General features: G+C 42.6%; 2 pseudogenes across 2 annotated transcripts; both read left to right on the top strand.

Moving 5' to 3' along the window:
• The first annotated feature begins 661 nt into the window (after nt 1-661).
• LOC311149175 (lamin-B2-like) lies at nt 662-11200 on the top strand (annotated as a pseudogene). Its single transcript has 7 exons — nt 662-665; nt 1000-1121; nt 1817-1942; nt 2536-2706; nt 2986-3002; nt 9743-9967; nt 11053-11200. The product of its transcript is annotated as a lamin-B2-like (transcript).
• Nucleotides 11201-13964: 2764 nt separating this feature from the next.
• LOC311148670 (COMM domain-containing protein 2-like) lies at nt 13965-20667 on the top strand (annotated as a pseudogene). Its single transcript has 5 exons — nt 13965-13968; nt 19470-19574; nt 19719-19799; nt 19981-20136; nt 20274-20667. The product of its transcript is annotated as a COMM domain-containing protein 2-like (transcript).
• Nucleotides 20668-25469: the final 4802 nt, after the last annotated feature.

Genomic DNA, 25469 nt, shown 5'->3' with positions numbered 1-25469 from the left:
CTACATGCTTTGTAAGTAGGAAAACCTGCAAAATCGGCAGTGTATTAAATACTTGTTCTCCCCACTGTATATATACACATATCTATACACATACATATATATATATGTGGATACATATGTGTGTGTGTGTATGTGTATATATATATATATATATATATATATATATATATATATATATATATATATATATATATATATATATGTGTGTATGTGTATATATACATATGTGTGTGTCTATATATATGTGTGTGTATAATGATTAATTTACGAACGCACAACACCAGTTGAATATGGCTGCTGTCAGTAAACGATGGTAAAAAAGCATCATTAAATTGTTGCTAGCAGCACAGTTAGTCACCAACGCTCTGGATAACATGAAAACAGCCTAACCAGCTCTGCTAGTGGGGTGTTCTCTCATTAAATGAGAGAACACCCCACTGACCATTTTACTTGACCTAGCAGAGCTGGTTAGGCTGTTTTCATGTTATCCAGAGGTAAACAATGAACCATAATCCCAATTTTGTGTCTGGAAGTAGCTAGCAAGCTAGCCAATGTTAGCCAGTTAGTTTGGGTGCTTGACTGCCGTTGTGAGGTCAGAATGCTCGGATCAACCCTACTCATCGGCCAGAGCGTCAAGTGTGCGCTCCGAGAGCGACACGAGATGGGTGGGGCTAAAGCTTAAGAGGGTGTGAACGATGCTGAATGGGTGTAGACAAAGAAGAGCTCTTCAGTAGGTACCAAAACATTCAAAGGCCATTTTCTCAAAAGTGAGATTACAAGTTTATCAACTTTCAAAGCAGAATTACTTTCCCATTGTTCCCTTAAATGCTGTGTATGATATACAATTTTGTAGCTCTGTGTCTCTGCTTTCATCCAATGTAAAAAACACAATTTAAAATTTTGCTACATAAGACCGAATCAAGGTGGTCGGTCACATACATTCTCACACAGTCTCTCTTTTTGTTCTCCGTCTCCTCAGCCTGAAGAAGAAAAATTGAGACCTGGCTCTGGCCATGGCTCGGGTTAAGGACCTGGAGGCTCAGTTCAACAAGAGTGAAGCCAACCTGGCCACAGCTCTCGGTGAGAACAGAAACCTGGCTGCAGAGATTGCTGACCTGAAGGCCCAGCTATTACATTTACATTTTAGTCATTTAGCAGACGCTCTTATCTCCAAGGTATCTGCAACTTTACAGTTTCACTTAAACAACACTGTCTGGTTAAAGGTAGTCTGAAGACCAAAACGAGTCCAAAACAGTGCACAGTAGTTCTAGCCTGGTAGCCAGGCTTTAGTAACCTGTCACTCACTCTGGATTTCTATGAACAAGGTCTGCATGTTTACTTACAAGAACAGAAAGAATCCCACACACAGTATTCCTAGCCTGGTAGTAGCCATATCTGGAGTTCCCTTTTTACTCACACCAGTCTGTTACTTCCCACACAGTCAGTTTTTTTTCTATTAATGCTGCCTGTGAGGTTTATTTATGGGGGTTGGGCAACCACAATAAGTGGCACACTGAACGGAAATTACCCAATTGAAACTTGGCAGAGATTGTTGTACTTAGTTACATAACTGTTATGGGCTATATAAGTGCATTGGAACAAGCGAACCAGCTATGCTATGAGTGTGGATGGGAAAAGTGTCCGCAAAAGTACATAATTGCGGGCACACAAGTACGCATCTTTGTGCGCGTGCACACACATTGGTGAGTCAGACTGGGCTTACACACACTGTCATGTTGCTGCAAGCTTAGGATACACACACAACTCACACACAGGTCAGCCTTTGCTCTTACACACTTTATCTTCTTGTCTCCAGGATGAAGATGCCAATGCTGTGGCAAAGAAGCAGCTGGAGACCGAGACTCTGATGCGGGTGGATCTGGAGAACCGCTGCCAGAGCCTGACGGAGGAGCTGCAGTTCAGGAAAAGCATTTTCGAGGAGGTGGGTGGACAGCTGGAGATAACATCAATCACTGTTGTTGACCCAGGGTGGGGTGTGTAATGCTGTGGGTGTATAGAAACTGGGAACACTATTCATTGGGGGAAAGCCTCAGGTAAATGAATGACAAATGAGTACCACTACACTAAACAACTAAAAACACTATTCATTGTTTTAAAGACCCAGCAGTTAAATTAATGTCACTGATTTTAGGAACTTTAACCTCAAGTCAACGCAGTCCTATATAAAGTCCCACGGCTGCTGTGGTTTCAAACATACATTGAAAAGCACAAGAACAAAATCTACAAAGAACTGATTCACATGCCTCCACTTTTTTACAAAAAAACTATGGAATTTAAAGCTTGACAAAATTGTTGTATCAGCTTTACTTCTGGGCATGTGAAAGCAGACTAGCAATGTTATTTATTTTATTTTAAAACAAAACCCCAGAATAAACAGCATTGGACAAATAACAAAAGCTTTGTCAGCGCACGTCCACCACATATTCAGTAATTCATTGTACATTCATATTACATACACAGACAATAGATATTATGCTAACACCGGTCTGACTGTGGTGACTGTCTGGTGTGTAGGAGGTGCGTGAGATGCGTCGTCGCCATGAGAAGCGTACAGTGGAGTTGGACAGTGGGATGACCCAGGACTACAAGTTCCAACTTGCCCAGGCTCTGCAGGACCTGCGCAAGCAGCACGAGGAACAAGTCTCCATCTACAAGGAAGAGCTGGGCAACACCTTCCAGGCCAAGGTATGTATGTTTTCCACCCTAAGCCTTTTATGTGTAAGGCTAGGAGTTTATGGCCAGGTATGACCTTTCTTTGACCCTATGGAAACTAGCTTTACACCCCTAGGCCAGTCTTTCCATGAACTAGCACACCTGATTCAAGTAGTCTACTAATCATCATTGATTTAGTTGAATCAGGTGTGATAGTTCTGGGCTAGAATATAAATATGCAGTCCTAGGGGTATCCAAGGAACACATATTATAAATCCTTAGGGAAGTATTTCCCTGTGTGACTTGTTTCAGGAAACTAGGCGTATGTCGTACGTCACTTACTTCACAGGAGCGGCATTTGAACTTAAACATTTATTTAGGCAGAAATGCCTTCTGGAACATGTGAACTTTCATGTGCCTTAATAACTAACTTCTATTCCATCCATAAATACAAATACAATTGTTCAATTACGAGCCTAGTTGGTTTAGCCACAGAAAGACAGGAACCTTCCCGCATGTGCCTTAATAACTAACTTCTATTCCATCCATAAATACAAATACAATTGTTCAATTACGAGCCTAGTTGGTTTAGCCACAGAAAGACAGGAACCTTCCCGCTAGCCATGATTGGCTGAGATAATGGATAGGCTGGACATTACATTTACATTTTAGTAATTTAGCAGACGCTCTTATCCAGAGCGACTTACAGGAGCAATTAGGGTTAAGTGCCTTGCTTAAGGGCACATCGACAGATTTTTCACCTAGTCGGCTCGGGGATTAGAACCAGCGACCTTTCGGTTACTGGCACAACGCTCTTACCCACTAAGCTACCTGTAACATTTGATAAAAGTAGAGACTCAGAGCTAGAAAATGGTATATCATACACTGCAATTGAGATGAGTTTGGATTGGTCTGCCATGTAGCACGCTTCTGTTTATAACGTGAGCTGCTCAGTATGTCTTTACAGTCCATTTTATCGCGTCGTTTTTGAAAGATATAACATTAGCCATCAAGAACTACAAAAGTTTTGCTACTTTTCTCAACAACATCGATGCCCTGAATTTAGCAGGCGCTATCGACAGATCAGTTAGAAAAAGTGATGGGCTACTTTCTGCACACACCACGGTCAGTGTAAACCGGAGTGACTTGACACAAAGCTGGCCAAACAAGATGTAACGTTAGCTACAAAGAAAACAGAGTTAAATGGTTCCTGTCTGCCGTGAATACGGGTAAGAGTCTAGCTACATTTTCAGATAGGTTTTATATTTTGTCCAAGTCGTTTTTATTGCAAGTTAATGCGTACTGTTAGTTAGCTAGCAAATGTTAGCGTGCTGGCTCGCTAGCTAACGTTACGTGTATGATCTGTGTAGTAATATTATTTGAATCAGAAATCCATTTGCATTGCTAGTTATAGCCTAACGTTAGCTAGCTAACATTGAACCTAGTTTGTTAGCTTTAGCTACCTGCAGATTCATACTACAGCTATGACAATGTTTGTATTGGTAGTAGTATGAGTTGGGATTATGCCGGTTCATTGTTTAGCTAGCTAGCTACATGTCTAAACAAAAGACTCCACTTTGGCCGGATTATTACATGACCCATCAAATTAGCCAGGTGTGTCTGGGGGTGATTACGGCCATCTATTGTATTTCATGAACATGTGTACATGTCTAGACAATAGTGACCCATCCACTTAGCTAGATGTGGCTGGGGGGTGGTTATAGAATTTCCTTCACATGACCCATCAATTTAGACAAGGGTCGGGTAAGCGTTATGTAATAATGATAAAATATTTGTATCTGGACACTTTCTGTTTTTTATATTGCTACTATGCAAGTAACCACTTCACTGTACCGTTTACACCTTCTGTATCTTGTGCATGTGACAAGTAAACTTAGATTTTAGCGTGTGTTTACCATATGGCCTCATGTGAATCCTTAAAGAGATTGGTGGGGCTAAGGCTTAATAGGATGTGAACGATACTGAATGGGTGTAGACACAGAAGAGCTCTCCAGTAGGTGTACCAAAACATTCAAAGGCCATTTTCTCAAAAGTGCGGTTACAAGTTCATCAACTTTCAAAGCAGAATTACTTTCCCATTGTTCCTCAATTGCAGTGTATGATATACAATTTTCTAGCTCTGAGTCTCTACTTTTATCAAATGTAAAAACACACAATTTCAAATTTTGCTACATAAGACTGAATCGAAGCGGTCGGTTACATATGCTATGAAAGTTTTGTCATGTGTTGACATTGTGATCATTAGAAAAATTACAGTTGGTTTTCGTTACTCTATTTGGCTTTGCTCCACTGGGGGTTGCTAGCTACTATCAATGTTGCTATCCAGTGTTGTAGTACTCGAGACCAGTCTCCAGACCACATATTGTGTGTCTCGGCCTTGTCGGATACATTGGTACTCGGTCTGGAGTCGGACAGTGAGGACTTATAATTTCTTCCCGAGCCCAGCGGAGTAGGAAAACTCATTATCAGCTTCCATTGTCAGCGCATAAAACCGCTTCGCCAGGCCAAATATATAACATTTTTCCTTGAAACATTATCTTAACAGCCTTTATATCTATTGTAGATCTGTTTGCGCAGTGGCAAACCTATAAGACTTCAGTGTGACGGGTTCGTGATTCTGAAAGGACAGCAATCGTAATACCAGCGCACTCATGTAGAAGAGTGCACTTTTTGTAAAACACAAAGGGCCAGTGGTGTAGTGGAGGGTATATGTAGGTATAAGCCATATACCCACTTTATGGCGTATCAAAGTAGTGTAGTGGAGGTATACGACTTATCAATTTAACAATAGATAAATCATAATAATATGCCATTTAGCAGACGCTTTTATCCAAAGCGACTTACAGTCATGCGTGCATACATTTTTTTGTGTATGGGTGTTCCCGGGGATCGAACCCACTACCTTGGCGTTACAAGCGCCGTGCTCTACCAGCTGAGCTACAGAGGACCACGAAGTAGTCTACACAAGCGCTGCGCACACAGCCTAGTTACAGCGGAATATCTGCAGGTAGCAAGCGTGTGCAGCTCTCAACTGGTTTTGGCATTGAGCAGCTCACAGAAGAATGACGTCGGTAGGGAAGACGTTTCAACTTATATCTACCAGTAAATGCTAACTAAGGCAACAATGGGTATGCAAACCAGGTATTGAAAAAGTTTAGTCTAAAGTGTTGGTTATTAGGCTATTTGTGATGCGCAATTGTCATCACGCACTGTTTGCATCAGGGGCGTAGACATGGATGGGCCTGGGTGGACGGAGGCCCACCCACGGGGGAGCCAGGCCCTAACAGGCCCACCCAATCATATTGATGTGGTTTAAGTATTGTTGTGGATTTAGACCCTCAAATTTGTATACGAAATTTTAAACATGATTTTGAGTGAAAATCTGAAACATCTATAGGAAAACCCATTTTAAAAAAACATAGGAAAACACAGCATATTTCACACAGGGTGCCTTTCCTTTGCTGGGCGGGCCGTTTGGGATTTCTTTGGCAAATTAGAGCATATCCACTTCTCCAGGCACCACTACACCACTGCATAGGGCCGATGGAAAGACAGCAGTCACACACAGCATCATGTTAAAGGATAAGCAGTCCATAAACTCGGACATAATAAGCCAGTAGGTCCCAATCAGAAGAACACAAAACACAACTATTAAGCATTTTCCAATCAAAATGTACAACTATTACTTCCCATTGCAAAAAAACATTTAACGTTTAGCACACAAAGCAACTGATGACCTAAAGTTTAAAGTGGAACTGACAGCGTTTTAACAACTTTGCAGATATGAAACAAACAGAAAATAATTTCATCAAAAATATAAAATTCCCAGTTTATATTTATTTATAAGTGGTTTTAAAAATAAGTTGTGTTTGACTCAAAGTTCCATGACGTACACTAAGGCATTGTTGACGGAATAGATGGATGCAGTTCAATGCATGATTAATATAATTCACCAATACATTTCTTGGTAGTCCAAAAAAATATTGCTATCAGGTTGTAAATCACAGCTGGCCTGGTACATTGTTTGCTGCCTCCATTCGGGATGCACTCTTTCAGTTTCAATGACTCAATATTCTGGACAAAAACGGACAAATGTAACTAAGGCTGGGAATGTCAATACAATCAAATTAGCAAGGGCAATGATCACAAGTCAGTCATAACATGGCTAATAGGCTAGCGTATCTATTTATGTAAAGCTAAAAACACGGAGCTAGCTAGCTGTTAGGAGGATATCATGCCATTGGAGTGACTGACTTTTTTTATCCTCATCGTTTTTTGGTGGCTAGAGATGCAGGTGTCATTTGCTTAGCTAGCAAGAACTTGAACAACTGTTATACAGTTAGCATATCTTTTGCGTTCGCAAATTCACTCTTGCTGTCTACTCCGATTTCAGAACACTCGTCTGAGTGTGCCAGAGCGCAGAACAACTGATGAATTTACGAACGTGCAACACCTGCTGAATATGACCGGTGTCAGTAAACGTAGGCAAAAAACAGTAATAGTTAGTCAAGAATGCTCTAGATAACATGCAAAGGGCATAACCAGCTCTGCTACGGTGAATAAAATGGTCAGCGTGAGGTGTTCTCTCATTTGTGTCTGGAAGCAGCAAGCTAGCCTACTTTAGCCAGTTAGCTTGGTTGGGACAAGCATGCATTGGCAGGCAAGCTGCAGAAGGATGAGGAGGCTACAATTCCCCATCGTTTATCAGTGCAATTTTGACGGCCAACTAGCTGGAAAAGTTTGTGGGTTTATCTAATGTTCCTTCGTTAGATTTTAACTCATCTTGCTCTGGCTAGCATTAGTTGTTGATCTTGTTGTTGTTGTTGTGCATAACTGAGGGAGATATCCTACCGTTTCATGGTTTTTTGATCAATAGGACTGTAAAGTTCCCAAATACACGGCCCGTGTAGCTCAGTAGAGCATGGCGCTTGCAACGCCAGGGTTGTGGGTTCGTTTCCCACAGGGGGCCAGTATGAAAATGTATGCACTCACTAACTGTAAATCGCTCTGGATAAGAGCGTCTGCTAAATGACTAAAATGTAAAAATATAGGAGGACTCCCGTGGTGTTTACATATCTGCAGAAATCCACTCAGGTGTATTTTGTGGCTTTTGGCGAATGCGTTCTAATGATCTAAAGTTGTGCTGTTGCAACTGCCTGTAAACACACAGTCCAGTTAAAAGTGAATGATGGCAGGCCCGTGTGGAATATGGCTTGTTTGCATAAAGGTCTACTGTAGCTCTGATTTGGCTATAGCGCACCGGTCTGTGTATACTCCGTCCAGGACACTATGTTTTTATTCAGTTTTATTTACTGCTGTGTCTATTAACTGTGCAAACGCACGGCCGCTTTCCCACTCTATATTGCTATAGAATTTTCACAAATGCCTTAGTATACATAATTCCCCAAAATGCTAAGAATTTATGAAAAGTGGTTGCTGGTCAGATTTAAAAAAAAAAGTGTTATATTCTTCCTGGGGGTGTATATGGACAGATTTTAATAAGATTTCATATTGCTAAAATGCTGTCCGTTCCACTTTAAATGCAACAATGTTTCACACACAAGTTATTTTCAGAGAAGGCTAACAGCAAGCGCGCTGCAATAAAAACACAGTTCAGAAATCGAGGCTTGAGCTCGACCTTACGGTTCAGAACCTATAAGGGAAAAAATGGGAAACAGATCTCAAAGGAACAAATTGAGGTCACAATTTATGTGAAAATGTTCATACCTGTTCCTACAACCTAAGACATAAACTACTGAAGTTTAAGATAATTCATAGGACTTACTACGCTCCTGCCAGAATGCATGTAATGCACCCAGAAGTGTCACATCTCTGTTGGAGATGCAAAAAGCACAAAGAAACCCTATTAAATATGCTGTGGTCCTGTGATGATAAACTGACAACATTTTGGGATAATGTATGTTCTATAATTTCATTGTTTCTAGGAATTAATATCCAACCATGTCCACGATTATGTCTGTTGGGAAATGTAAATATTGGTGATCAAAATCACAGAAAGTTTTATAATCTAGTTCTAATTGCTGCAAAAAAATGTATAGCCATCAATTGGTAAGCCTCATTCACCCTCAATAACAAACTGGAGGACTGAACTATCTAGCTACATAGTGTTGGATTTTGATATATTGTAAAGTTAAACAAAAAACAGAAGTGTTTGACGAAATTTGGAAACGATATGTTGATCACCTTGGGGAATGTGTTGTATAGTGGACATTTTAGTTTTTGGGGTGCTGTGAAATAAAAAGAAATCACAAAAACAAGAAAAGCGAAGGACAGGAGAGCAGAGCAGATGGTGAATCCCTTCAGCTAATGCCTGAGTAGTTCCACATCACTCAGTGCATTCTAGCCAGTACATTCGTCACCTGCTGTCAGAGGGATGCAGTTCATTTTGCTGTTGGCAAAATGATGGAAGTCAAATTCCATTCGTCCAGTTGCACTGAACAGGTAGACTAATAAATATGGCAATAATTAAAGTCGTTGCCCTTCCACATTACGATAGTGTTAGCCCTCTCCAAAATGTTCCCTCAGTTTTTTGTTTGTTTGTGGGGGATTGAAAAAGTTGTTAATTGTCACTCAAGTATGACATTTCAAGCATGCCTTGGCTTGCTCAAGGTATCAAAAATGTCCCCCAGACTAGAACATAAGGATACAAAAACTAGCTAACCTGAAACGGAGACCTCTCAAGCTGACACTTGTTTTCCCTCCAAATGTCATTCTTGTCATGCCTCTCCTTCTTTCACTGTTCAGTAGGATCAAAGTGGTTTAGGCAGGCTTATCCAGGTGCTGCTGGATAGATGGGTATGACAATGTATTTGAGAGAGCAGCAGAGTGGGAGGTGAGTCAGCTAGAACCAAAAAGAGCCACCGGACACACAGACCACTGGAGTGTAGAGCAAAGTGACCAAAAGGTAGAGACTAGTACAGTGTCAGACTCTACAATACAGTAGGTATTTGTTGTGTTTTCTTGCTGAAGTATTGGTTAATGGGGATAGAAATAATCATCAATTAGCCTCACCTCTTTCCTCCCCCAGACTGAAGCTGTCCCCCAGCCCGTTCCGGCCGTGTGACGGTGTCTCGCACCACAGGCAGCAGCGGCTCATCCCGGACCAAGAGGAAGCGTGTGGAACTGGAGGAGGAGTCTGTGGTCGTGCCTCCGGTCCACATCAGCCAGGAGGCAGAGGCTGTCGGCAGTGTTACCGTCGAGGAGACTGAACTGGAGGGCAAGTGCGTCACCCTCAAGAACAACTCAAGACAAGGTACAGCTACTCATATTAAACCTACCACAGTGAACTAAGTACTATAGAGTGCATTTGGAACGTTACAGCCTTATTCTAAAATGGATTAAATTGTTTTTTTCCCCCCTTATCAATCTACACACAATACCCCATAATTACAAAGCTAAAACAGGTTAAAATAAAAAACTGAAATTTACATAAGTATTCAGACCCATAAGTATTACAGCCTCGAGTCTTCTTGGGTATGACGCTACAAGTTTCTCCCATTCTTCTCTGCAGATCCTCTCAAAATCTGTCAGGTTGGATGGGGAGCGTCGCTGCACAGCTATCTTCAGGTCTCTGAGATGTTTGATCGGGTTCAAGTCCGGGCTCTGGCTGGGCCACTCAAGGACATTCAGAGACTTGTCCCGAAGCCACTCCTGCGTTGTCTTGGCTGTGTGCTTAGGGTTGTTGTCCTGTTGGAAGGTGAACCTTAGCCCCAGTCTCAGGTCCTGAGTGCTCTGGAGCAGGTTTTCATCAAGGATCTCTCTATACTTTGCTCCGTTCATCTTTCCCTCGATCCTGACCAGTCCCTGCTGCTGAAAAACAACCCCACAGCATGGCGGACATGATGCTTGGCATTCAGGCCAAAGAGTTCAATCTTGTCTTCATCAGAGCAGAGAATCTTGTTTCTCATGGTCTGAGAGTCCTTGAGGTGCCTTTTGGCAATCTCCAAGCGGGCTGTCATGTGCCTTTTACTGAGGAGTGGCTTCTGTCTGGCCACTCTACCATAAAGGCCTGATTGGAGCTCTGTCAGTGACCATCAGGTTCTTGGTCACCTCCCTGACCAAGGCCCTTCTCCCCCGATTGCTCAGTCATATTAAATGTATTTATTCAACTTTTAAAAAATGTAGATGTTCCAAAGGGGCGCATCTTGAATGCGTGGAAGCCCAGAGATGCTAAACGGGTTTGTTAATTAACAGTCAATTACAGTGAGACCGGCAGTCATTTGCGTGACGGTTACCGGCTGACAAAATTTCATGACCGCCAAAGTACTAATTGCATATTATTATTATTATTATTATTATTATATATGTTTTTTTTTTTATATACACATCTGTCCATAGGACCAGTCTCTAGGTAGCTGGAGGCTGCAGAGGCAGATTGGAGGAGGAGAGGAGATCGCCTACAAGTTCTCCCAAGTTTGTCCTCAAGGCTGGTCAGACTGTCACGGTAAGCAGCAGTCCTCAGACAGTCATTACTGATTATCTGTGATTATCCTCTGTTCTTTATTTACAGTACCAGTCAAAAGTTGACACACCTACTCATTCAAGGATTTTTCTTTATTTTTACTATTTTCTACATTGTAGAATAATAGTGAAGACATCAAAACTATGAAATAACACATATGGAATCAGGTAGTAACCAAAAAAGTATTTTATATTTTATATTCTTCAAAGTAGCCACCCTTTTTTTTGATGACAGTTTTGCGCACTCTTGGCATTCTCTCAACCAGCTTCATGTGGAATGCTTTTCCAACAGTCTTGAAGGAGTTCCCACATATGCTGAGCACTTGTTGGCTGCTTTTCCTTCACTCTGTTGTCCAACTCATCCCAAACAATCTCAATTGGGTTGAGGTCGGGTGATTGTGGAGACCAGGTCATCTGATGCAGCACTCCATCACTCTCCTTCTTGGTCAAATAGCCCTTACACAGCCTGGAGGTGTGTTTTGGGTCATTGTCCTGTTGAAAAACAAATGATAGTCCCACTAAGCGCAAACCAGATGGGATGGCGTGTCGCTGCAGAATGCTGTGGTAGCCATGCTGGTTAAGTGTCCTTGAATTCTAAATAAATCACAGACAGTGTCACCAGCAAAGCACCATCACACCACCTCCTCCATGCTTCACGGTGGGAACCACATATGCAGGGATCATCCGTTCACCTACTCTTCGTCTCACAAAGACACAGCAGTTGGAACCAAGAATCTCAAGACCAAAGGACAGATTTCCATCGGTCTAATGTCCATTGCTCGTGTTTCTTGGCCTAAGCAAGTCTCTTCTTCTTATTGGTGTCATTTAGTAATGGTTTCTTTGCAGCAATTCGACCATGATGGCCTGATTCACGCAGTCTCCTCTGAACAGTTGCTGTTGAGATGGGTCTGTTACTTGAACTCTGAAGCATTTATTTGGGCTGCAATCTGAGGTGCAGTTAACTCTACTGAACATATCCTCTGCAGCAGAGGTAACTCTGGGTTTTCCTTTCCTCATGAGAGCCAGTTTCATCATAGCGCTTGATGGTTTTTGCGACTGCACTTGAAGAAAACTTCAAAGTTCTTGAGATTTTCCGGATTGACTGACCATGTCTTAAAGTAATGATGGACTGTCGTTTCGCTTTGCTTATTTGAGCTGTTCTTGCCATAATATGGACTTTGGTCTTTTACCAAATAGGGCCATCTTCTAGATACCACCCCTACCTTGTCACAACACAACTGATTGACTCAAAAGCATTAAGGAAATAAATTCCACAAATTAACTTTTAAGAAGGCACACCTGTTAATTGAAATGCATTCCAGGTGACTACCTCATGAAGCTGGTTGAGAGAATGCCAAGAGTGTGCAAAGCTGTTAGCCACCCTTTGCCTTGATATTTCAAGAATCTCAAATATAAAATATTTTAATTTGTTTAACACTTTTTGGGTTACTACATTATTCCATATGGGTTATTTCATAGTTTTGATGTCTTCATTATTATTCTACAATGTAAGAAAGTGTAAAAAATAAAGAAAAACCCTTGAATGAGTAAGTGTGTCCAAACGTTTGACTGGTAGTGTATGTACTTTTCTACAGTTTGCACCTACTGAATTTATAGTTGGCCTACAATGAAAGGTAATCTTGCTACTTCAAGTCGGCAAATGAGGTGCAATTGGGTAGAAGCTGCCTTTCATGAAGAGAGGGTGCTGTTTGGAATTTCTAAATAGAATTTAAACAGATTCTAATGGCAATATGCTTGGAAGTGTGGAGGGATATGTTGTCTCAATCCCACACAGCTACTTGTTGTAGACAAGTAGCTGTGTCTACAACAAGTATTCGAACACATAAATCTCATTGATCTTCCATTCTTCACGTGGCTGTCTGTACTATAGCATCTGTGGTAAAGCAGTTGTACTACCCAAGCGGTGTTAACTCTTAACATGGGTTTGAAATTGGAAGGAAAGAGTAATTGGATTATCATTGATTTCCACTTGATCAATAACAGATGCTACTTTGCCTCGACTTTTTTATTGTTTTAGTATTGGCCTGGGAAACATAATTTTTGTACGTCTTCGAATGCAGTGCTTTTCATTATTTGAATATTATTATTTTGATTGGGTTATTGTAATCACTTTTGTTTACATCTTTTTGTTTAAGTTCTCAATGGATGATCAAGTTTGGGTCCAAATGGCAGCGCTATTTCCTTTGACTATAATGCCTAAATTCTCCAAATTGAATTAGCAAAAATCATGTAGTATAAATGCATGTCTATACTTCAGGAATAGCTCTGTCATTTTTTTATAATAATGTTGACTGAAAGGCTGTTGTTGTTGCAACAATGTTACAAAAATGTTTTGTATTGATGCATACGTTTCCATTGCACTCAAGATTGGTAGCTGGACAGGGTATGTAAAGACTTAATCACGATTGAACTGTGACGATCATTTACTAATTAGTGTTTTCTATAGGAGTTGCACCACTACTGGTGAATTTACTTAGGCTTCTTGACTGGTTAAAATTGTTGTTTCATGCACTGTTGGTTTATAGACACATTACTGTTAGTACACACTACTACTACTAATGTTAGTCAATCATGTCAGACAGTATATATTCACAGTACTGCCAAATTATCAGGTTCTACCAAATGTTAGATGTAGCAAGTGTAATGTGAGATACTACAGCCTTAGGCCAGGTTCAGTGTTCACTCCTTACCACATTAGAATATGTGATTTGTTAATCAGTAGAGAAGCTAAGAGTATTGTTAGTAGTACGTTTTACTGTAATGAAACTATGGGTAAGGACTGACATTGATAATTAGGAAATGCACTAATGCAGTAATCATGGGAGAGCATGGTTGAGTCATTTGAGCCATACAAAAAAGAGTGAATTGATATTTGGGTCAAATGTTGAGAACTAAACCCTAGACTTCATCACTCTTAGAGGACTTGTAGGGGTGGGATGTATACCAAATGTGTTTGTCGTACTGCTATTGATTATTACATTTACAAGTGAAATATTTTTTGAATACATAAATGTTTTCCATATTAATTGTCTAATTATTTGATTTAATCTGACTGAAGTGCCATATCACAAAGTGAAGTACTAAGTAAAACATTGAAAATACCACAACTGCTAACTGGGTTCAGGCATCAGTCCCACTAGGAAGTGTAGTAACATGGTAATTATATTAGGCATATACAATGTAAATGCAAGTTCTAGAGCTATTGTAGTAGTTTATGACAGCTGTTTTCATAATACTTTTATACATATTTGCAATCCATCTCAAATTGAGGTTTTAAAACTATGGTGTCAGTTGCCATACAAGTTCAGGCCACATGACGGCAGTAACTACAAGTCCATGAGGACAACCTGAGACATGGGCCCTGTTGGATTATCAAAAACTAGCCCGCTAAATGTAATGCCACCCGGCCCGAAGAATAGGTCAGGGGTGCATTCATATCGCAGATTCCGTTTATTCCAAATGCTGTAGTTCATTTTAATTGTATGGTTTCCACGTGTTGTCATTCCAATCGGAATAGTCTGCTAAGTGTTTGGCACAAGCTGCACATCTATAAATTATCGAGTCTTCCGCGGTCTAAAGTGGCGTGAAGTCCGAGGGTTCCTTAGAATTTCTTCTTCGGGATTTGGTTGGCGGATCGCATCCAACTTTAGGTGCATACACCGCCACCTACTGTACTGGTGTGAGGCCATTCACAGCCTACCTATATTCAATTATTTGATACGGTAATACAACATTGGGGGAAAAGAAAATTGCCCTCCCAACTATTAGCCCTCTAAAAAATATATATAAAAAAACACCCCATACCACTATTTAACCCTATCTAGTCATACTCCAGACCAACGAGTACGCAACACTACCACTCAACACCCCGTGCAACTGTTCTGCAGTAAATCCTCGGCCACTGCCACCACAACCTTATTTTCTGTTACTTCTGATCTATTTCCGCAGTACAATTGACAACGATGGCTATAAATGCTAAAAAGCCCACCTTACTGAAGCACATATTCTTCCCATCGCTCTCTTGATCTCTGCCTACTCACAGGAATCCTCTCAGGATCCCTCACCCTGTACCCAACTCTTCACTGCTTTGGCATGCAACACTTTCTGTACTACTCCAACCCTGGCAACCTCAATCTGCCTTTCTTTCACCGGACACCTCTGATCTCCAGCCCCATGGGCACCCCCACAACTAACATACAACCTTCTTCACCGATACTACACATTCCTTCATCTCATACCCTCCTGCACACTTCTCACATATAGGCATCTCCCTCCTACACACTGCTGCAACATGCCCATAAACTTCACAACTGAAACAGTATTTTCGGAACAAACGCTCTTACGAGATTTGCAACTTCTTCCTGACGTTCTTTTCTTTTTAAGAGTGACATGACTGAACTAAAACTTACGTTTAAAAGGCCCAGTGCAGTTAACGTGATTTTCCTGTGTTTTATATGCATTTCCACACTGAGGTTGGAATAATACTGTCAAATTCTGAAAATGTGGATGCCCTTTTAGTGTAAGAGCTGTTTGGAAAGACCGCCTGAAATTCCAGCCTGTTTTGGTGGGATGGAGTTTTGGCCTTCCATGGTGACATCACCATGCGGTAAATTAGTTAATAGACCAATAAGGGTTCCAAACCGCTCTGCCAATAACAGCTAATTTTCTGTTTTCCCCTCCCCACTCAGACCACACTGACAGTCCTAGGAAAATCCTTGCTTGAGAAATTGCCCTTTTGCTAAGAAGCTATTAGTTTATTTTTGACCATTTTAATTGAAAACAATCGCAGTAAGGTACATAATTGTTACCCAGAAAATATTTGATAGAGATAAAAAAAATGGCTACATTGGACCTTTATGAACCAAACTGTTTATTGCAAAATATTTTGCACCAGAATTGGCGCAATGAATACACCCCAGGCTACAGCACTACTGCTGTCCCACAGCTGCGTCCTGTGTGGTGGTGACATCAATTCAGGGAAAAGATAAGTGGAAGGAAGAGGGAATGTGGGGAAGGAGGATATCCTCTGGGCTGAGAATAGAGATGAGAACAAGAACCTTTGGAGGAGCAGCCTGGGTCCCATTTCCACGCATCCCTTACCCTAGGGCAGGGTTTCCCAAACTTGGTCCTGGGGCCCTCTCTGGGTGCACATTTTGGTTTTTGCCCTAGCACTACACAACTGATTAGTGGTTGGGCAAAAAAACTAAACGTGCACCCCTTGGGTTCCCCGGGACCAAGTTTGGGAAACGCTGCCGTAGGGACACCCATCCAATAACCCATCTGTTCAGATGTTTATTATATTTCCTCAGTGCTGCTGACTACAATGGGGGGGAAAAGTCATTCCATTGACTCATTTTTCTATAAGTTGTATGTGCCGCAAAAGTGAATTTGTCACAACACAATGCCAGAGGGAGAGTAATTAGCATGCTGACTGCAGAAATGTCCACCAGAGTTGTTGCCAGAGAATGTAATGTTAATTTCTCTACCATAAGCCGCCTCCAACGTCATTTTAGAGAATTTGACAGTATGTCCAACCGGCCTCACAACCGCAGACCATGTGTATGGGGTCGTGTGGGAGAGCAGTTTGCTGTTGTCAACATTGTGAACAGAGTGCCCCATGGTGGCGGTGGGGTTATGGTATGGGCAGGCTGTTATAAGCTTCGGACAGTGAACACAATTGCATTGTATCGATGGCAACTTGAATGCACAGAGATACTGTGATGAGATCCTGAGGCCCATTGTCGTGCAATTCATCCGCCGCCATCACCTCATGTTTCAGCATGATAATACACGGCCCCAAGTCACTAGGATCTGTACACAATTCCTGGAAGCTGACAATGCCCCAGTTCTTCCATGGCCTGCATACTCAAGACATGTCAACCATTGAGAATGTTTGTGATGCTCTGGATCGACGTGTATGACGGCGTGTTCCAGTTCCCGCCAATATCCAACAACTTCGCACAGCCATTGAAGAGGAGTGGGACAATGTTCCACAGGCCACAATCAACAGCCTGATCAACTCCATGCAAAGGAGATGTCGCACTGCATGAGGCAAATGGTGGTCACACCAGATACTGACTGGTTTTCTGATCCATGCAAATGTATTGAAAATGAAATACAGATCTCATTTACATAAGTATTCAGACCCTTTACTCAGTACTTTGTTAAAGCAACTTTGGCAGCGATTATAGCCTCGCGTCTTCTTGGGTATGACGCTACAAGTTTGGCACAACTGTATTTGGGGAGTTTCTCCCATTCTTCTCTGCAGATCCTCTCAAACTCTGTCAGGTTGGATGCGGAGCATCGCTGCACAGCTATTTTCAGGTCTTTCCAGAGATATTCGATCGGGTTCCGGGCTCTGGCTGGGCCACTCAAGGACATTGAGACTTGTCCCGAAGTCACTCCTGCGTTGTCTTGGCTGTGTGCTTAGGGTCGTTGTCCTGTTGGAAGGTGAACCTTGGCCCCAGTATGAGGTCCTGAGTGCTCTGGAGCAGGTTTTCATCAAGGATCTCGCTGTAATTTGCTCCGTTAATATTTTCCTCGATCCTGACTAGTCTCCCAGTCCCTGCCGCTGAAAAACGTCCCCACAGCATGATGTTGCCACCACCATGCTTCCCCATAGGGATGGTGCCAGGTTTCAGGTCAAAGAGTTTAATCTTTGTTTCATCAGACCAGAGAATCTTGTTTCTCATGGTCAGAGTCCTTTATGTGCCTTTTGGCAAACTCCAAGCAGGCTGTCATGTGCCTTTTACTGAGGAGTGGCTCCGTTTGGCCACTCTACCATAAAGGCCTGATTGGTGGAGTGCTGCAGAGATGGTTGTCCTTCTGGAAGGTTCTCTGGAGCTCTGTCAGAATGACTATCGGGTTCTTGGTCACCTCCCTGACCAAAGCCCTTCTCCCCCGATTGCTCAGTTTGACCGGGTGGCCATCTCTAGGAAGAGTCTTGTTGGTTCCAAACGTCTTCCATTTACGAATGATGGAGGCCACTCTGTTCTTGGGGACCTTCAATGCTGCAGACATTTTTTGGTACCCTTCCCCAGATCTGTGCCTCGACACAATCCTGTTTCGGAGCTCTACGGACAATTCCTTCGACCTCATGGCTTGGTTTTTGCTCTGACATGCACTGTCAATTGTGGGACCTTAAATATACAGGTGTGTGCCTTTCCAAATCATGTCCAATCAATTGAATTTACCACAGGTGGACTCCAATCAAGTTGAAGAAATATCTCAAGGATGATCAATGGAAACAGGATGCACCTGATCTCAATTTCAGGTCTCATAGCAAAGGGTAAATAAGGTATTACTGTGTTTTTAAAATAAATAAATTTGCAAACATTTCTAAAAACCTGTTTTTGCTTTTTCGTTATGGGGTATTGTGTGTAGATTTGAGGGAAAAAAATATTTAATAGATTTTAGAGTAAGGCTGTAACGTAACAAAATGTGGAAAAAGGGAAGAGGTCTGATAACTTTCCGAATGCACTGTATATAAACTCAGCAAAAAAAAGAAACATCCTCTCACTGTCAACTGCGTTTATATTCAGCAAACTTAACATGTGCAAATATTCGTATGAACATAAGATTCAACAACTGAGACAAACTGAACAAGTTCCACAGACATGTGACTAACAGAAATGGAAGGAGGTGTCCCTGAACAAAGGGGGGGGGGGTCAAAATCAAAAGTAACAGTCAGTATCTGGTGTGGCCACCGGCTGCATTAAGTACTGTAGTGAGCATCTCCTCCTCATGGACTGCACCAGATTTGCCAGTTCTTGCGGTGAGATGTTACCCCATTCTTCCACCAAGGCACCTGCAAGTTCCCAGACATTTCTGGGGGGGAATGGCCCTAGCCCTCACCCTCCGATCCAACAGTTGATAGAGCATGGCGTTTGCAATGCCAGGGTTGTGGGTTCGATTCCCACGGGGGGCCAGTATAAAAAAATACGTATTCACTAACTGTAAGTCGCTCTGGATAAGAGCGTCTGCTAAATGACTAAAATGTAAATGTAAATGTTGATAGATTGTCCTGGCTGTCTGTTGCCTGTCTTTGTCAAGCTAGTTACCTAGCTACTCCTGGCTGTAAACTGTACTGTTTCTGTCCAATAACGTAACTCGGCCATAGCCCCATGAGGGGATCTGAATTGACAGATGGTATAGCAAATTGTGAAAATTCCATCTAGACAAGGGAGTGCATATCTAACCCTAGGTGGGGTAGGTGCTAGGGGTAATCTCTGGACAGGAGTCACAGGACCATTGTATTGCCACAATTTTGCTAGCTAGCATAGTTGTTTTTTCTTCATCGGTGGTTGGTGAATTTGGGCGAATAGCGGTAGAGTTCCTGCGAAAGGGAACAAACGCTAAGATCTATGAGGGGGCTGCCAGTACGTATCAGTTTCCAAGCTTTTATAAACCTTCCCACAAAACATCTTATACATGCAAAGCTGTCATTCCGTTTCATTGTCCAATAAGTTTTACATGGTAGACTGTTGTAGCCAACTAGTTTCCCCTCTCACTGTGTCCTCCAGGGAAGCTGAGTGTTGACGCAGAAACCGTACAGGATGGTGTGGAGGGACTCATACCTGCTCACCTAGAGCTCCAAACTCATGGTGAGTAGCTACAGAGAGCCTGTCCCCTTTCTACAGCTAGCACACTCACCATCTTTACTCTCTCTACCTACCACACTCATTTTGCGGCAGCTCTCAGATGAGTCCGGGAAACCGTTCCTTTTGAGTTTGGAATTAACATTAACATGAAGCCTGTCCTGAACCGTGTGTGTCTGTGTTGTAGATCTCTGAGGTTGACTTTCAGGACTCGGTGTTGGGCTTCACAGAGGAGCTGAACCAGCTGCAGCTCTACTTGGACCACATGAAGGAGATCCGACACATCCTCAGTGTACTGACCCACTCACTGCCACACTACCACGACCTGGAGTGGAGGCTGGATGTACAGGGACTGTTGTCTCTCTGCCTGCCTGTCTGCTTTTTTTGGTGTGAGTGGAGTCTTTCTATGTCTGTGTCTCTTTGACGGTACGTCAATTCAGTTTGTAAAGTCTCTCTCCCTCCCCAATCGCTCTCAACTAGCTGGCCAGTCGTGCCCTAAGGCACCAGGTGAAGCCTACACTGAGTATGAAGCTGCACCTGGAGGAGAGTGGAGGTGAGAAGAGTGCTAAGGTGCTACAGACTGACCCTGCCACCCTGATGCACCTCATCCAGGATCTGGAGAAAGCCTTGGCTGAGCTCAAGACCACCCATTGCCGCAGGATCCGGCTCAACATCAAATAGGGTCCCCCCCACTGACACAACTATGTCCATTATTGAACTGGGACTTCACTGATCTGAAAGCATCCAACATCAAATAGTCCCTCTTACACAGATCCCTGTGCAACATCAACCAGGGTTCTATTCTCTGACCTTGGAACCCTGTGTAACAGCAATTAGGGTCCCACCTGACATCACATTTTTTGTCAACATTGAATTGAGCTCTGCCAGCAGAGGGCGTTACAGTTTATCCTCATCAATGGGGCGGCGCACAATTGGCCCAGCGTCATCCAGGGTAGGGGAGGGAATGGCAGGCAGGGAGGTAGCTCAGTTGATAGAGCATGGCGTTTGCAACGCCAGGGTTGTGGGTTCGTTTCCCACGGGGGGCCAGTATGAAAATAATAATGTATGCACTAACTGTAAGTCGCTCTGGATAAGAGCGTCAGCTAAATGACGTAAATGTAAATCTCCTTCCATAAACAGTGAGCTCAGTATTGGGACAGTGACTTTTTGTTGTTTTGGCTCTGTACTCCAGCACTTTGGATTTGAAATTATACAATGACTATGAAGTTAAAGTGCAGACTGTCAGCTTTAATTTGAGGGTATTTTCAGGTGATGAATGGTAAATAATGCATTGTCATTTTGGAGTCACTTTTATTGTAAATAAGAATAGAATGTTTCTGAACACTACATTAATGTGGATGCGACCATGATTTTGGATAGTCCTGAATGAATCGTGAATAATGACGAGTGAGAAAGTTAGTGCGTCTAACTTTCGCACTCAACATTATTCGCGAATTTGCTCAGTCCTGTTATGAACCCTGTGGCTTTAAAAGTCTAGGGTGGATGGCAAAGAGACCCGTAACATAATTCATGCGAATTAGAATAGTGAAAAGGAACAGAGAGAACAAAATACACTGACAACTAATCCTACCGTCAAACACAAGGTAAACGGTTTGGGGAAAGGGGCTGAGCTGGACCCAAGGAATTAAATAATACATTCAAAAACCCCTAAACTGATCCTGCCTGCCTCAAGAACCGCTTAGCTTGCTACTAACTATACAAAAACACAGTGGGTGGTCCGCTCAGGTCTAACTAGTGTGTTTAGACAGTTTTCCTACAGGTAGTGTATGCCCAAGGGCGACATGCTAAAAATCCCCTTTTCCCAGGCAAACAAACGTAAAATAGGGACTAAACAGCAAACGAGTGACTAGACCAGGGATGTCAATCATACAGCCCGCGGGCCAGAACCGGCCCGCCAGATGGTTCAATCCAGCCCGCGAGACGACGTCCACTTTTTTTTTTTTAAAGGAACAGATATTCCAGATTTGTCCAGCAGAGGTCGCACTGAAATAACGAGAGATCCTGAAATAAACTGCACGTGACAGCAACGCGCCCAGAATGCGCCACCTGCCGATCTTGCCTTATCGTTATTAAGCTCTTGTTGTCAAAATTACCCACATTACCAAAATGTCTTTGTCAAAAAGGAGAAAAGTTGACACGAGTGCAGAGTTTTCCAAGAAAAATGGACTGATTCATATTTATTCACAGAAGTGAATTGGAAATTTGTGTGCTTGGTGTGTAATCAGCAAGTTTCAGTGCTCAAGGAATATAATATTTCGGCGCCACTATGAGACTCATCATGGTGAAAAATACAACCATTTGCGAGGACAACTGAGAATAGAGAAGATAAATGAATTGTTAGTGGGTCTGAAGAAACAGCAGTCTGTTTTTACCCGTAGCCGAGAGGTCAGTGATGCAGCGGTGAAAGCTAGCTACCTTATTGCTAATGAGATAGTGTTAGGATCCAAGACATTTTCTGAGGGTGAGTTCGTGAAAACATGAATGCTAAAGGCTGCAGAAATCGTGTGCCCTGAAAAGCGACAGGCCTTTGCCAACATTAGCCTAACGAGAAACACTGTCGCAGATAGAATTTCAGATCTCTCGGCAGACTTGGAGAGCCAAATGAATCACAAAGTCAAGTCATTTGTTGCATTTTCGGTTGCAATTGATGAGAGCACTGATATTACAGATGTTGCTCAACTGGCCATATTCATTCGTGGTGTTGATGCGACTTTGACAGTCACCGAGGAGTTCCTTGGGTTGGTACCTATGACGGATACTACAACAGCGGATGACATTATGAGCTCTCTCGTTGGAGCGCTGGACAGAGTCGGAGTGGACTGGTCCCGTGCCGTCAGCCTGGCTACAGATGGTGCGCCATCAATGATTGGGAGAAAAGCAGGCGTTGTGACAAAATTCAGAGATAAAGTACAGGCCGCAAATGGAGGACAAGAGTTTTGGACATTTCACTGTATTTTGCACCAGGAAGCATTGTGTTGCAAATCATTAAAAATGGATCATGTCATGGAGGTGGTTGTCCGCACTGTTAATTTCATCCGAGCAAGAGGTTTGATTCACCGTCAGTTTGACAGTCTTCTCAGTGATAAAGACATTACGCATGGCTTGCCATACCACACTGAAGTACGGTGGTTAAGCCGAGGTGCCGTGCTGAAGCCTTTCTTTGAGCTACGAGAGCAAATTGAACAGTTCATGGAGAAAAAAGGCAAACCAGTGAAGGAACTTAAATGCCCAGAATGGGTGCAGGATCTTGCCTTTCTGGTGGATATTACAGAGCACCTGAAAAATCTTAAAATGTTGCAGGGCCGCAAAAAAGTTGTCACTCAGTATTATGACAGCAGACGCGCATTGAAGTTGAAACTGTCACTCTGGGAGACAACTATCTAGCGGTGACACCGCTCATTTCCCTTGTCTAAGAGATGTGCGTGCGACCGGACTTAATGCTGACATGGCTCAATACAAAGACAAGATTACAGGATTGCTGCGGGAGTTTGAGCGACGGTTTCAGGTCGTCGGTGAACTTGAGACAGAATTTGCCGTTTTTTGGTCGCCATTCACAGTCAAGGCTTTTGATCTGCCCGCTGACATCCAACTCGAAATAATTGACTTGCAGTGTGATTCAGGTATGAAGGACAAATTTGCCTCTGTGGGCTTGGACACATTTTATCAGTATCTCTTGCCAGGGTGCCCCAAATTAACAGCCCTGGCTGCAAAGGTTTTATGCATGTTTGGGACTACCCATCTTTGTGAACAGGTTTTCTCTGTAATGAACATCAATAAAACAAAGCTGCGCTCAAGGCTAACACACAAGCACTTAAATGACATTATGAAATTGGCTGCTACTCAGGATTTGACACCTGATATTGATGCAATCGTGAAGGCTAAAAGATGGCAAGTTTCAGGAGCAGCCAGTAGGCCACAGTGAGAGAAAGAGAGGGGAGGGGGTTAAACAGCGAGTAGGTCAAGTCTAATTGTAAGACTTGTAATGCTCTTTTAAGAGACGTTTTGCACTCTGAAGAATACAGTTCTGTGAAAAAATAACATTTACTGTGGTAATGTAATATTTAAAGACCATGAACATTGTGATAACGTTCTTCATAGCTCCCACTTTAGTTTGTGCATAGTGTGGTGAGTCAGTTCAGGTGGTCAGAATGTATAATGTACATTAAAATAAGTTAAGTTAATAAGTTAATAAAACAAGTTGTTTTAATCAAAGTGAAATGCCATTTTTTCAGTTTCATAGGCCTATCTGTGAATAAATGTTTTGTGCCTTTGTAGATCCACTAATGATGGGAAGTTCGGCTCTTTTCTGAGAGCCGGCTCTTTTGACTCGGCTCCCAAAGAAGAGCCGGCTCTTTCGACTCCCGAACGGCTCTTTATTTAGGATCTTTTGTAGCCTATATTTTACCTTAACTTTGAAAAAAAATCATGGTTTATGTGTTGAAAACCCTTTTGCTTTCAGTGTTTTTATGAGAGACCTTATAATGCCTAATTCTGTGCATTTATTCTGTGACAAAACCACTCTTACATTTGTTTATTTCAATTAAACTTTTTTATTGCACAAATTAACAATAAACTTCAAACAAATCCACAGAACAGAATCAAAACCAGAACCAAACTCCAGCAAACAGCATTAGTCCTCAGGGCAGGTTGGCATTCAGGAAGATCAGATGCCTCAGCTTGGATGGGCTGATAGGCCTGATACGATTTCGCCTCTCCGTGAGTATCTGCCCTGTTTTGGAGAAGATTCTCTCAGAAGGAACTGATGTGGCAACAATACATAGTCTCCCCTCCATCACCTTCACCAGGAGTGGAAAGACTGAGGCCTTGGCCTGCCACCAGCTCAGTGGGTCTTCTGCTCTCTGGATGAGGGGCTCCTCAAGGTAGCTCCTCACCTCCAGGACGGCGCAGACCTCTTTCACCAGCTCCCATTCCTCTTGGCTTAATGGCTCAATAGATGCGTTGATGAGGGCCAGGGTGGAGATGATGGCATCTTTTATTTCAAGCATTCGTTTCAACATATCAAATGTTGAGTTCCACCTGGTGGCACACTCTTGTTTGGGCCTCAGTTCAGGAATCCCCATTTGGCGCTGTGTGGACTTTAGCTTCTGTGCTGCTACTGTGCTTTTGTGGAAAAACTCCACAACAGCCTTCACCTTATCCACGGTTGTTTTGATCACCTTCAGAGCATCTCTAACCACCAGGTTTAGTGTATGCGCCAGACATGGGTGATGGGTCCACTTCAAAACTTTTATGGCTTTGGTGATGTTTGCAGCATTATCACTCACACAGCACACCACTTTGTCCTCTACTTGCCACTCTTTTGCCACTCTTAGTAGCTCCACTGCCAAGTTTTCTGCAGTGTGTCTGTCGGTGAACTCGAAGCAGTCCAGAAGGCAAGATGTCATCTTGTAATCTTCAATAAAGTGGCAAGTGACAGACATGAAAGAGCAGGTTGTTCTGGAGGTCCAGCAGTCAGTTGTCAGGCAAACTGATGGAGCTTTTGTCACCCTTTCTTGCCATAATGCACGTTCTGTGTCATATAGTTTTGGGATCATTGTTTGGGAAAGTGTTTTTCTACTGGGTAGAGTGTATGTGGGATTTAGGGCTTTGACAAAGTTTTTCATTCCTTTGTCCTCCACAATGGAAAAGGGTTGA

The sequence above is a fragment of the Coregonus lavaretus genome (assembly GCF_964263955.1).
Source record: "Coregonus lavaretus genome assembly, chromosome: 21".
Classification (NCBI taxonomy): domain Eukaryota; kingdom Metazoa; phylum Chordata; class Actinopteri; order Salmoniformes; family Salmonidae; genus Coregonus; species Coregonus lavaretus.
This window is presented reverse-complemented; position numbering and strand designations above follow the sequence as displayed.